This window comes from Cervus canadensis, chromosome X (genome assembly GCF_019320065.1).
Source record: "Cervus canadensis isolate Bull #8, Minnesota chromosome X, ASM1932006v1, whole genome shotgun sequence".
NCBI lineage: Eukaryota > Metazoa > Chordata > Mammalia > Artiodactyla > Cervidae > Cervus > Cervus canadensis.
In genome coordinates this window covers 93,348,398-93,361,734 of record NC_057419.1, presented here as the reverse complement: position 1 = coordinate 93,361,734, position 13,337 = coordinate 93,348,398, and the positions used below count along the sequence as shown (strand labels likewise).

Genomic DNA, 13,337 nt, shown 5'->3' with positions numbered 1-13,337 from the left:
CTGCCTGCTTCTCATTTTTAACACGTCTAGTATGTAGCCCATCACCAAATGACACATGGAAGGTATTCAATAAGTGCTTGTTGAATAAATTACTTATTGATTCTGTTTTTTTTTTTTAATAGGATAAACATCCCTGCCCACACCCCACTCCCGTTTTCACTTCTTGAACTTGTCAAAGTCAAATTCTTAAAGCCCAACTATCTCACAACTTTCTTTGAAACTACTCTGTTTATCTTGCTTCTTACAAGGGCAAATAACATGACTTTGAAACAAATAGATTCCGTCAAAAGGAGTTGATAGTCCAGTTGATTGTGAATTCACTGATGCTGCAGTTAGGAATGCTCATTCTCAAATAGGCTGAGTTCCATATTTGGGGTACAAAACACATATAAAATACAAATTATTTATACATTTTATTTATTGCTTCTCCTGGTAGAAAGGTCAGATGGCACTCTAGAGCTTTTAAGTATAATGCACAGTAAATTAGAAGCTATTTCTATAAGCTCAGCTTTATTTCTTATTCTTTCCCTTTCTGTTATACTCCTCTTAAGGCATTATTGCTTCTTCCTGTACCTTCCTGCTTCCATGCAAAGCGACAGCGGTGCACATCTTCTGTCACTGCCTTACCACCGGGTCTGGCCCCAAATCACTATAATGCTGTCACAGATGGATATCTATTTCATTCCTATGTTTCTGATTGGTGAGCCTTTGATTTTGTACTGATATATAACTAACCCGCTTTGGAATCAAAATAGTTTAGGATTCTGCAAAGTACTCTAGGAAATGAAAGGTAGAAACAGTAACTGAGGTAAATCACAAAAAAGATCACACATTTGTATGAAAACCATCTGTGATGAGGCTGTGGCAGGGAAAAAGAAAAGTTTAAAGTGAAATGAGCCGTTGTCCTTCTAGGTATGAAATGAACGCAATGTGGGATCAGGAAAAATAATCTCCTTGGATTTTTTTATTATCCAATCCCAGAGTGTGGGATTTATACTTCTCACTATTGAGCACTGTGTCTGAAAGTTGTGAATCAAACAGGTAACTAAAAATATATTTGATGACTAGGTATCTAGGCCTTGAAATGATAATTTAATTTAGCAAATACTATCTTAGTGTCTGACTTTGCCCCAAGGAGTACTTTTCAAACTTACCTACCAACATGGTCTCCAAAAAAATACATTTTATAAAGCAATCTGTTCTTTTTCAGTTGTTCCTTTGATATGCCAATAAAGCTCATGTGACCACAGTCAACAACTTCCTAATCCATATTTCTAGCTCATAAGAACCTAGTTATTCCTCAATATCTGTTTTTCTCCTTCCCACCAATACCCTCTCGTGTATTAGAAGCAGTCTTTCCCTGGTGGCCTATTCTTTAGGATTCTGGTCTTTCACTGTCATAGCCTGGATTCAATCCTTGTTCTGGGAATCCGGGAACTGAGTACCTGTGAGCTGTGTGGTGTGATGCCCACCCCCGGCCACCCGACCCTACCCCACCCCCCGCCAAAGAGAGCCAAACATCTGTAGCAAGAGAACCTTTTCTAAGTCTTTCAGTCTCTTTTAAATTCATTTAATTCAGAAGGCAGGAGCAATAAGCCAAATCCTACCAAGATGAAATGGATGATTATAATTTTCTCTCGTTACTTTGTCCAAATATAGGCTACTGGTTTATGCAATCAACTACAGAAGTTCAGGCACAACCAGCCCTTACCAGTCATGGTTACTAAACTTTGGACATCACTGTTTTCACTGTGAGGTGGCTATATGGGCTGATAATAAGTGCCAACCTATTTTGCCCTTCATCTTGACTTGACCAAACCAAAGAGAGGACATCTAGATGGAAAAGAATGCAGGGAGTTTTTATTCCTTTTGCCACTGCTAGCGCTTGTTATGTGAGCACTCTTTACACTGGATTGAAAGAGTACAGACACTGTGAAAAGATTTTATTGGAAGTATCAAGTAAAATTCAAAACTGTCTCATTAGTTAGTGGTGCCTGGAACCCATATCTTCCTGCCACCATTATAGCAATAAACTCATAAAGGTGTGAAACTATGCAAAACTATGTCAGACACATTAAAATAATGTCTGCTAAATGTCTCTTATGGCACATTTCTTTCCCTCTTATTCTTCTCCATTCATCATTTGCTCTTTACAGAGTTGAACTGGGCTGAAATAGGAAACAAAGAAAGAAACAAAAAACATTACTATGGTTACTGTAGTATAGCTGTTTTGGTGTTGTTATCTTTGTTTTTATCTTTTGTTTTTGTTTCTAACCACGTTCTAAGAAATATTAAAGAACAGCATAAACACTGTATTGCATGAAAATAAAACACTATTATCTCTATCTCAATCTACTTAGGAATTTTCTGAAAATACTACATTTATGTACATGTCATTGTTAACAGTTGAGGCTGTATTATCGCTGTTCCTGAGAAGTACTTTTACAATTGGCAAAATATACTTAAATTCTCTCTGGTTTTCAGAGATATCAGAGTTTGGATCATTACTTAACCATCATTTCCTCCTGTAGTACCAATCTTGGTGAATCGTCTGGTCGCCCAAGACAGAAACCTGAGGATCATCCTTGAGATGTTCTTTGTTTCAAATTTACACATCCAATATATGTTGATTCTACCTCCCTGATATATTTTGAATCTCTTCTAGAGACCTATAATTAGTAACTCCAATCTGGTCTATCAATTCCCATTTCTACTAACTTAGCTTTGGTTTTTAAACACCTGGATGATATAAATCTCCTATCTAATCTGCCTGCCATCAGTCTCTTCCAAATGTTTCTAAATATTCTAATAAAATGTTCTCTCTAAAATGCAAATGTTAAGTCATGAAAAAATCCACAAGAAAATCTCTACTACTTTTACAACAAAGCTCACACTCCTTAATATGGGTTACAAGGAACTGGCCTTTATACTCACCTCTACAACTTCATCTCTGGTCTCCTTCTCTTCATAACTCCAATCAGTTGGTTTCCTTACAGTTTCTTCATATTGAGCTTCTCACTCCACATCTTTGTGCATCTCATTGTTTCCTATGCCTGGGAAGTTTCTCTTGAACTCTCTACCACCAAACTCCAGTATTCTTCTTATTACTTAGAATTGTATTTAACAGTACATAATAGAAAAGTGACTACAATGGCTTAAACAAAAATCCAAAGGAAATATAAGTTGTATGGTATCATCAGGGACCAAGACTCCTACTATCTTTTTATTTTACCATTATTGTAAGGAGGTTTTTATGGCTGAGAGATGATGATTCCATCTCTAGGTTTCATAACTGCATCCCAAGCATGAATAAAAGGAAGAGGGAAGAACCTGTCAGTTAAGTTCATTTTCATCGGGAAAAAAATGATTTTCAACAAAGCCCTGTTCAACAGGCTTTTTTTCACTTACATGGTCACTCATACCTAGAATGGTGTATGAATGGCTTTTAATACAATGCTGTCTCAAATAATTCAGATTTCTATTTGTATGCAGGAAGGGAAGAATGAATGTCTGCCACATGCTTTTACCTGGCTACCTCTTACAAAACTCAGATCAAGTTTCTTTTGGAAGCTTTCTATGACATTGAAAGTCTGGACTTGGGATTATCCTGTTTTTCCAGACTAGTGCGTGTAAAATAGAAGACACTCCATGCATTTGGTTGATCGAATGACTTAACTGAAGTTACCTCTATTCCTTGTGCTTTCAGCATGCTGTATTGTAATCATTGAGGAGGAAATCGCAACCCACTCCAGTATTCTTGCCTGAAAAATCCCATGAACAGAGGTGCCTGGTGGGTTACAATCCATAGGGTCACAAAGAGTTGGACATGGCTGAGTGACTGAACATATGTAATTACTTTAGATGCTTGATTCTTCATGAATCTGTAAGTTTTCTAAGGCCAATGGCTATGTTTTATTCACCTCAGTATTCCACAATATCTGAAAGACAGTAATTGAATTAATTTTTTGGAATGAATACATAACAGAAGACATTTTAAGATGAGATTTTATAAGCAAGTTGCACTCTTCAGAAGGATATAAAAATTAAATTATCCTTTGTGTTGGGAAATGGCAGCAGGGGTCTATCTAAATAAAATTATCACAGGAATATACTTATCTGCATATTTAGCTTAGAATCCAGCAGCTAACTCAGCCCAATAGCTGAAGCCATTCTCTTTCTGCCCACGGGTTCAACTTCATCTCTAATTCTGGAACCATAATCTCAATGACCAGTACTGCCGTCTTCATTTCATACCTTTCTGACCTCCTGCCTTATTATAACCAATCTTAGCTTCATACCTAACCTAGAATTCCTGTCTAGAACGTGTCTTTTTTTGTGGCTAGATTCTGTGTTCATTAAACCTTATCTTCATGACTTGTTCCTTGGCAGCTGTTATAAGACCTCGCATATCAATTATTGGCCTGTCTGGATGTCAGTGTGTCACCTGGGCTTTGTTTAGCTGTCTGGGCCTTTTCCTAATGCCTGCAGCTTGGAACTTTCCAGATTGCCTGCCTCCCTGCCTGCTTGACATCTGTAAGTAGATCTAGGTTCTCAGCCCCATCCTTCCCCTCTCTGGCCCATTCTGTTAGTTCAACCAAAGTCTGGTTCTGATTTTTGTAGCGGGGCTAGGTTTACCTAATAAGCACTTTATCAGAGAAGACCTGGAATCAAAAAGGGAAGCAGATATTTGATAAGAATTCTGAGAAATATTCAGGTAGTTGAATGAAACTGAACCCTTTTTAAAATACCTAATTGTCTCAACTAATTTGCATAATATTTTCTATTTCTAAACTGTCTTAGGAATATCACTTAGGAATATGTGGCATCTAGAAAAGTGGTACAGATAAACTTATTTGCAAAGCAGAAATAGAGTCACAGATGGAGAAAACAAACATATGGTTACCAAGGGGAAAAGCAGAGGTGGGATAATTTGGGAGACTGGGATTGACATATATACACTACTATGTATAAAATAGATAACTAATGAAAACCTACTGTATTGCCCAGGGAACTCTCAATCTGGAAAGTTCCTTATAGCTTGTTTTATGCCTAATTTATAATCTTCTTAATCCTCTACCTCTATTACCTCCCCTCCACCCACCCACCCCCACTGGTAACAACTAGTTTATTCTCTATATCTGTGAGTCTGATTCTTTTTTTGTTATTGTTATATTCACTAGTTTGTTGCATTTTTTAGATTCCACATATAAGTGATTTCATACAGTATTTGTCTTTTTCTAATTTCACTTAGCATAATGCCCTCCAAGTTCATCCATGTTGTTGCAAATGTCAACAACAACCTAAATATCCATCAACAGATAAATGGATAAAGAAGATGTGATACACATACACACACACACACACACACTGGAATACTACTCGGCCATAATAAATAGTTCAGTCTTTATTGGGAGCTTGCTATGGTCCTGGGCTGGATAGAGGATTATAAAGAAGTCTGAGACAAGATGCCTGCCCTCAGGAAGCTTAAAATCTAGTTGACTGGAAGAGGAGACAATACTCTGAGTAATATGTAGCAGTAGAAGGCTTAAATCACAGCAGAAAGTCACAATATATGTGAAATCTCAAACTCAGTTTAACCACCAGTAGTAAGAGCCCGTCTTACCTTACATGGCCTTTCACAGAAGGACACTCAATAGGAAATCAGGAGATGGTTTTGTAAAATATACTGTATGACAAATGCAAACACTTCCTTCACTTTTCAAATATCACAGAAAAAATATTCCTCCCTCACTTAAAGAAAAAAAATCTAAGTGCCTTTTCAAGTAGTGTCTACACTGTACACCTTGTCTTGCATTTTGAACGCATTCCTAACATAATTTAACAATGAATAATAATTTGTGAGTCAATCCTGATACTGTTACAGAGGAAACTACTTAAGCCCTGAGAGAAATAAACAAGAAAGGGGGTTTGAGAAGTCAGAGGAAAATTTCCCATATTTCAGATCTCTCCTATCCTTCTCATCCAACTTAAAATTCTCCTACTTAAAAAAGAACTTGTGTCTGCCAGTTGGTGGCCTGACCTTAGGCCAGACTTAATTAATTAGCGGTCTTCTCTAGCTATCATTTGGCCTCATTTGCCTAGGCTGTAACCACAGCTCAGTACACTACTGAAGTGGAGGCTCCAACCAAGATCGTTTTGGTCCACTGAGCTGCAGTGACTCAACAGCTGATGCAATCTACCTCTTCTTGCCACTGTGCCCCAAACCACATTGCTCCTGTCAACTTTAACTTCCCAGGCTCAGATCAGTATTTCTCAAAGTGTGATTTGCAGACTAGTGCACTAGATCTGCAGACTAGTGCACTATATGTAACTGTGGTGTTTGTAAAACTGCCAATTCTAGCATTCTCTTCTCAGAGATTCTGATTAAGTAGTTATAGGATGGGGGTTGAGAATACGCATTTTAACATCTTTCCCTTTGTGAAACTTGTGCTCACTAAATTGATGATGGTAATACAACTAGGGAATGGGACATGAGGCCAGTAGGCCCCAGCTAGTGTTGTCAAAGGCCAAGATGGAAATAATTTAATTTTCTGATAACATATTTCATGTAAATGAGGATCACTCAGGAAGCTTGTAAAACATACATAGTTCTGGGTCCAACCTCCCAAACCAAAGGAATTATAAACACAAGATGGGCCTGGGCATCTGTATGTTTAAAGGGCTCCCCTAGGTTATTCCCTGGTTCCAAATAGGGAAAGGAGTATGTCAAGGCTGTTTATTGTCACCCTGCTTATTTAACTTATATGCAGAGTACATCATGAGAAATGCTGGGTTGGATGAAGCACAAGCTGGAATCAAGATTGCTGGGAGAAATATCCTCAGATATACAGATGACACCACCTTATGGCAGAAAGTGAAGAACTAAAGAGCCTCTTGATGAAAGTGAAAGAGGAGAGTGAAAAAGTTGGCTTAAAGCTCAACATTCAGAAAACAAAGATCATGGCATCTGGTCCCATCACTTGATGGCGAATAGATGGGGAAACAGTGGAAACAGTGGCTGACTTTATTTATTTATTTATTTATTTTTGGCTCCAAAATCACTGTAGATGGTGACTGCAGCCATGAAATTAACAGACGCTTACTCCTTGGAAGAAAAGTTAATGACCAACCTAGACAGCATATTAAAAAGCAGAGACATTACTTTGCCAACAGAGGTCCATCTAGTCAAAGCTATGGTTTTTCCAGTAGTCCTGTATGGATGTAAGAGTGGGATTATAAAGAAAGCTGAGTGCCAAAGAATTGATGCTTTTGAACTGTGGTGTTGAAGAAGACTCCTGAGAGTCCCTTGGATTGCAAGGAGATCCAACCAGTCTATCCTAAAGAAAATCAGTCCTGAATATTCATTGGAAGGACTGATGCTGAAGCTGAAACTCTAATACTTTGGTCACATGATGCAAAGAACTGACTTATTTGAAAAAACCCTGATGCTGGGAAAGATTAAAGGTGGGAGGAGAAGGGGATGACAGAGGATGAGATGGTTGGATGGCATCACTCACTCAATGGACATGAGTTTGAGTAAACTCTGGGAGTTGATGATGGACAGGGAGGCCTGGCGTGCTGCAGTCCATGGGGTTGCAAAGAGTCAGACACAACTGAGCGACTGAACTGAACTGAACTAGGTTATTCAGATGTATTTTGTCAGTGAGATTCACTGCACTAGATCAATTGCTTCTAGGTATGCAGCAGCTAGCAGAGTGAAAGAAGTTACTTACAGAAGACCGAGGGGATCTTCCAGGTGGCGCTAGTGGTAAACAACATGCCTGCCAGTGCAAGAGACATGGGTTCGATCCCTGGGTAAGGAAGATCCCTGGAGGAGGGCATAACAACCCACTCCAGTATCCTTGTCTGGGAAATCCCATGGATAGAGGAGCCTGGCAGGCTACAGTCCATGGGGCTGTCAAGTCAGACACGACTGAAGCAATTTAGCATACACAGAAAACCCAGGCACCCATTCCTCATTATTGGAATCTACATGTTTTTAGGACAAAGCTACACATATTTTTTAAGTGCTTAAGGGATATTTTACTCTAAATGTGGTTACAGTAAGCACTGTGGGCTTTGGGGATGGAGGGAGGCAAACTTTTGCAATACAATGAAAGAAAGGAGGGAACTAAAAGATACCACAATGAGAGGCAGGTGATGACAGGTCCTGAGATAGGGAAGTGTTTCTGCATCTGACCTCACCCCCTTTCTATTCACAGCAAATCACCCTTCCACCCCACATCATTGAGGTCTAAGGTGTTCTTAAGGAAGAAGCAAGTACCCATATGGAGACAATAGGGTTCTGTCCTCAGCTATTTGAGTTAGTCCTATCAGTTCTGTAAAAATCAGCAGAATATCCTCTCCCTAGCTGGAGGAGCAAAATAGGACACCATGAATTAACACAGAGCCAGCTTATTTTGCCACCTGTATTCTCATACCATCTGCTGTTACCCTGTGCTCATCAGCTAGAGTAACCCACCTAGGCAGGCAGGTGCCATGCTCACCTGGAAAAAGAGAACACTTCATTCCACCCTACTTCCTATAGCAATGACTGTCTATTAATTCCCTCTCTCTTTTTCCTCTGGGTCTGGAAGGGTGTCTTAGGGGTAGAAGATAATCGTATAGAAGCGTGAAACTAATTTCAATCTAATACTGAGAGTCACGATCCCTTAACACAGGGTTCTAGAGTCTAACTGAAAAGGATTTCAGGGCTAAAAAGAAACATATAAGAACTCTTCCCACAGAGCCTATTTCATTCCACCTCCTGGAATATATCATATTCTATTTCCAGGATTCAGAGCAGCAAACTCTTTTCAAATGTCCACATCAACCTCCTGGACATCATATAAAAATCACACTAGCATCTCTAATGTTGACTGAAAAAAATTCACAACCTAAAAGTTGAGAATTATGTTTTATTGGGCAGATTTTCTGAAAACTTAAGCCCAGAAGACAGACTCTCAGCTCTGAGGGACTGTTCCAACAAGGTAAGGGAGGAGTCAGGACATATAGGAGTTTGGCAAGAAAAACCAGGTAGTCGGGGCATCAAAAGATTACTGTGAATTAAAGAAAACCAGACATCTTGCTAATGAATTCAGCAGGTTTCTAGGTATGGGAAGATGCAAGAATCTGGGCTCATTGAAATCATTCCTTCCATATGCACGTTAACTATCGAGGGCCAGTATCCTGCTCTTCTCTAGCCTGAATCCCGTCTGGGTGCACAGGCAGGGTTGCTGCAGTGACTGTTGGCTTGAAGATCGCAACATCCTTTGTTTACTGGTTTGGCAGGTGACATTTTTGATCCACCTTAACACTGCATACCAAAAACTAAACCTATCTCCTCCAAACCAATTTCTGGTAATGTTGCAGAGAAGAACCAATTCTGACTCCCTGATGGAAATGTTTCTTTGACTTGGTTTTTGTTGCTATTGTTACTATAATCATACATAATGGCCTGCCTCAAAGGACCCTGCTCCTCTGCCTGTCTGTTAAAGTGCCTTTGTTCAGCTCACAGAGAGATAATATGACCCTGCCCACCTGTGAATGGCTACAAAAAAAGAAGAGAATAACACACTCTTTCCAAACAGCTGGCCCTTCCTGGAGATGTTTTGCAAGACTGAAGACCCTTTTCACTTTACTTCCTCACTGCCTCGCTCTCTATTCTGCCTTTTGACTTTAGTTCTCCTTTGCTTCTTTCTCTCTGGCTCTATAAAAGAACCTGGCATTCGGACCCCAACAAGATGGTTTCTTTGAGATGTTAGTCTGTCACCTTCTCATTAGCTGGCTTTCTGAATAAAGTCGTATTCCTTGCCTCAACAGCTCATCTCTCAGATTCATTGGCCTGTCCTGTGGTGACAGGTGATTTAGTATCAGTAATAACATTATCATTCTCTCAATTAGAAACTTACAGGTTGTCTTCAGTTTCTCCCTTGACTTTATTTTCTTCCTTCAGTCAAGACTTTGGACCATTACTGATCCAAGCAGTAATAACTAGGACACTGCAAAAGAGAGAGGAAGGGATATTCAGGAGATAGCTGATAGGACTCACGGCTTGGAACACACAATAGCAACAGTATCCTTCACATCTTCACTACCTGGCTTCCAGTTCCTGTTCTCCTAATGCTTCCCACTCACAAACTTGTTACTCCCCTGTCCCAGAAACCCTCATTTGCTCCTCAATATTATCTTCAACCCCTCTTCCTGCAATAAAAAATGCTTTTTTTAGTTTTCTCCCAGTACTCCTCTACTTATAACTTGAACTTTAGCCAAATCATACCATTCCTTTTGTCCTGAACACATCTCTTGCTTACCTTGCTCAAAGTTTTTACCAATGCCCTTCCTATTGTTTGAAAATTCCTTTCCCTTCCACCTGTTAAACCCTTATTCAGACATCAGGGTCCAGCTCCAAGGCTACCTCCTCCAGCCCCTAATTGAAAATATTCTTTCCTTCTCTGAACTAAGAAACACTTATTTCTTAATGTTGCTTATTCTGCAACATTAATGTTCTGCTGTACACACCCTTCTCCAACCCAGGGGTTGAAAATCTTGTATATCCACCACAATTTCCAAGTAGTGCCTTTCCCATAGTAATTACTTTAAAATTGTGCTATATGGATTTTTCCTTTTTCAACTTCTAGGGAAATTTCCATAGAAAGCTACTTTTATTAATAATAGATCTTTCATCCCAGCCCATGTCTTGATCTCTTTCTCTCTGTGCTTGTCTGTCTCTGTCCCCACCTCTAGCTCTGTCTATGCTGCTTTCTCTATCTTTGTTTCTCTCTGGGTCTCCTCACCCTTCCCCTTCCTCTGTCTGGCACTGTCAGCCTGCCTTTCTGTCTCTTTTTTCATGGTCTTTACCTTTTTACTGTTGATATGTGTTTAACATTTTCCCTGCATTTTCTTCCTCTGTCTGTTCATTTCTGTTTCTCTGACACTGCCCCGTCTAAACTGGAAGTCAATGTTTAAAGAGCTTTCAAAGCTTTGCTTAAACTGTAACTCAAAGTCGAGTTTTATTGGTTTTTTTCAAGTTGGAACTCACAGAGAAGGCTAAAGTCTGAAAACCTTGAAACTCTGAGGCAAATCAACTTTCCAGGGACAGGTGACATCAGAGTCTATGGAAAAGGGTTTGAATAGAAATTCTCAGACATTCTGAATGCCTAATTTACATGATAAGGCATAAAGATATAAAAGGTGACCCACAACAGCTGATCACAATAACAATGCTAATTTCTCCAACTCTGGCTTCAAAGATAAGGACATGTTAGAAAGCAAACAAAAAGTTCTAGAAAATCATTGACCACTTTGGCACTTTGCCCAGGAGACTCTAAGGATTCATATATAAGAATAAGTGAACTGAAATGAAAGACACTTGAAAATAAAAATGCGAATTATTTTTTTCAGTGTCTACTGTGGGATAAATGTCTTGTACACATTAATTAATTTAATCCCCAAACATTTTATGGAGATAGAAACTAAGGTTGAAGGTGGTTAACTAACTTCATGATCATTCATCCTTAAGGAGAGGAGCCCAAGTGTTGTCTGATTTCAAAGCCTGGGCTCCTAAGCTCTCCAGCTTTTCTCAAACTTGTCAGGTCTTAAGAATCCCCTGAGTGTTCATTAACCCTTCAGATTCCATAACCCCACCCTACATTTACCAAATTCCAGGGCAAGGGCCTGTGAGTCCCTTTGTCTAACAAATGAGCCAGGTGATTCTTATCTTGGGAAAAAAAGCACTCCACTAAATAGTTTCCCTAACCATAATGTTCAGGAGAGTTTCATTTCTCTAGTAGTTCCTAACACCTAGCGCCCCAATCTCCTCCATTCAGTGCCTGTCCTTGTCTCTCCCCAGAAAACCAAAACCCTTAGATTCTTCATTTAATCATTCCTTTTGTGGATATCTGTTTTTGTTTTGTTTTTTAATTTTTAAAATTTCACCTGTCTTCAATCTGTGGTTTGAATGTACATCTTGGTGACATCTGAATTTTCATCACAGTCAATAAGGAAATGGAGCTTTCTTGATAAAGTATGCTGTATTTATGTGCAGGGAGGGGAAATGAAGAGGTTGGAATTTTCCTGATACTCTTAAAATCAAACCGTGTAGATGACTGGCTATTTCACCTTTACAAAGCTCAGCCTTTATTGTAAAAAAAGAATTTCTCTCTCTCTTTTTTAATCTTTTGGTTGCACCACACAGCATGTGGGATCTTAGTTTTCTGATCAGGTATCAAACCTGCCCCCCCTGCATTGGCAGCACAAAGTCTTAACCACTGGACCACCAGGGAAGTCCTGATTTCTCTTTTAATAAATAGAATGAACCTGATTACTAACACCAAGAAAATGTGCAGGCTGAAAATACAAAGTAACAAGGACTTAATACGTATTGATTGTCAGGCCCTAAGCTCAATGATTTACATGAATTTTCTCATTGCATACTCACAATAAACTTGTGAAGTAGGTGCTTTAGTTACCCCCATTTTACAGATGATGAGAATGAGGCTCAGAGAAAATTACTTGTTCAAGATCTAAGATTCCATAGGTTTGTTTGACTGCAGTTTGTACACTTAACTCTGCTGCACAGACTCTAGTATAAATAGGTGAAAGGAAGGTTTAGGAAGTTCACTGATTGTAGATCCCTAATAATATATGAAAGGACATTTTAGGATATGCAGGGTGTTTTAAAAAATATTTTGAGGTTATTGCTTTGTAATGAAAGTGCAAGGTAATTCCACCAAAATATCCTTTGATATCTTGGAGAGTCACTGATTTGACCTATTAGGTAGTTAGAATAGGAAACAGGAATCCAGAATGGCAGTGGCTAAAAGACAAGGAAGGGAAAAGCCTGTGAAAATAGAACAAAGGAAGGTTAAAAGAAGGTCCAAGGACCTGAGTGAGGACCTCAGGTAGAACAAAAGCACTCCTGGCTAGCCCAATTTACATAGGGGAGGCCCAGGGGGAGGAAAAAACATATAAAAAGAGGAGCCAAAGGGCTCCCCCTCCCCGCGTGCTGGTTCTGTCTTTGGGTCGCCATGGCCTCACGCTTGGAGGATGGATTCTCCTGCTATTTTCTAAGTAAAATAGAGCTGTAACACTGATTTGTCTAAGAGCCATAACACAGTCTGTCTAAGACCTGAGAGCTGTGATGCACCGAGGGCTTTAATGTCTGTCACTCCAAATCTTTGTTGTGACGAGACAGAACAGAGGAGAATACACTCTCCTGACAGACCCAATAAGGCATTTCCTGTGTTCTTACTTTCTTAGGTTTATCAATAACTAATTCCTTTAGTCAATTAGGGTACCATTAGGAACAATTGTTTTAAATTCACTATGAATTCAGA

General features: G+C 39.3%; 1 long non-coding RNA gene across 1 annotated transcript; it reads right to left on the bottom strand.

The window, feature by feature from the left end:
• Window positions 1-1,907: 1,907 nt before the first annotated feature.
• LOC122434912 lies at window positions 1,908-10,942 on the bottom strand. Its single transcript, XR_006267497.1, has 4 exons — window positions 10,861-10,942; window positions 9,912-10,001; window positions 2,935-3,938; window positions 1,908-2,168 (listed from the first exon to the last, which is right to left on the bottom strand). It is a non-coding gene; the product is annotated as an uncharacterized LOC122434912 (long non-coding RNA).
• Between the last annotated feature and the right edge of the window lie 2,395 nt (window positions 10,943-13,337).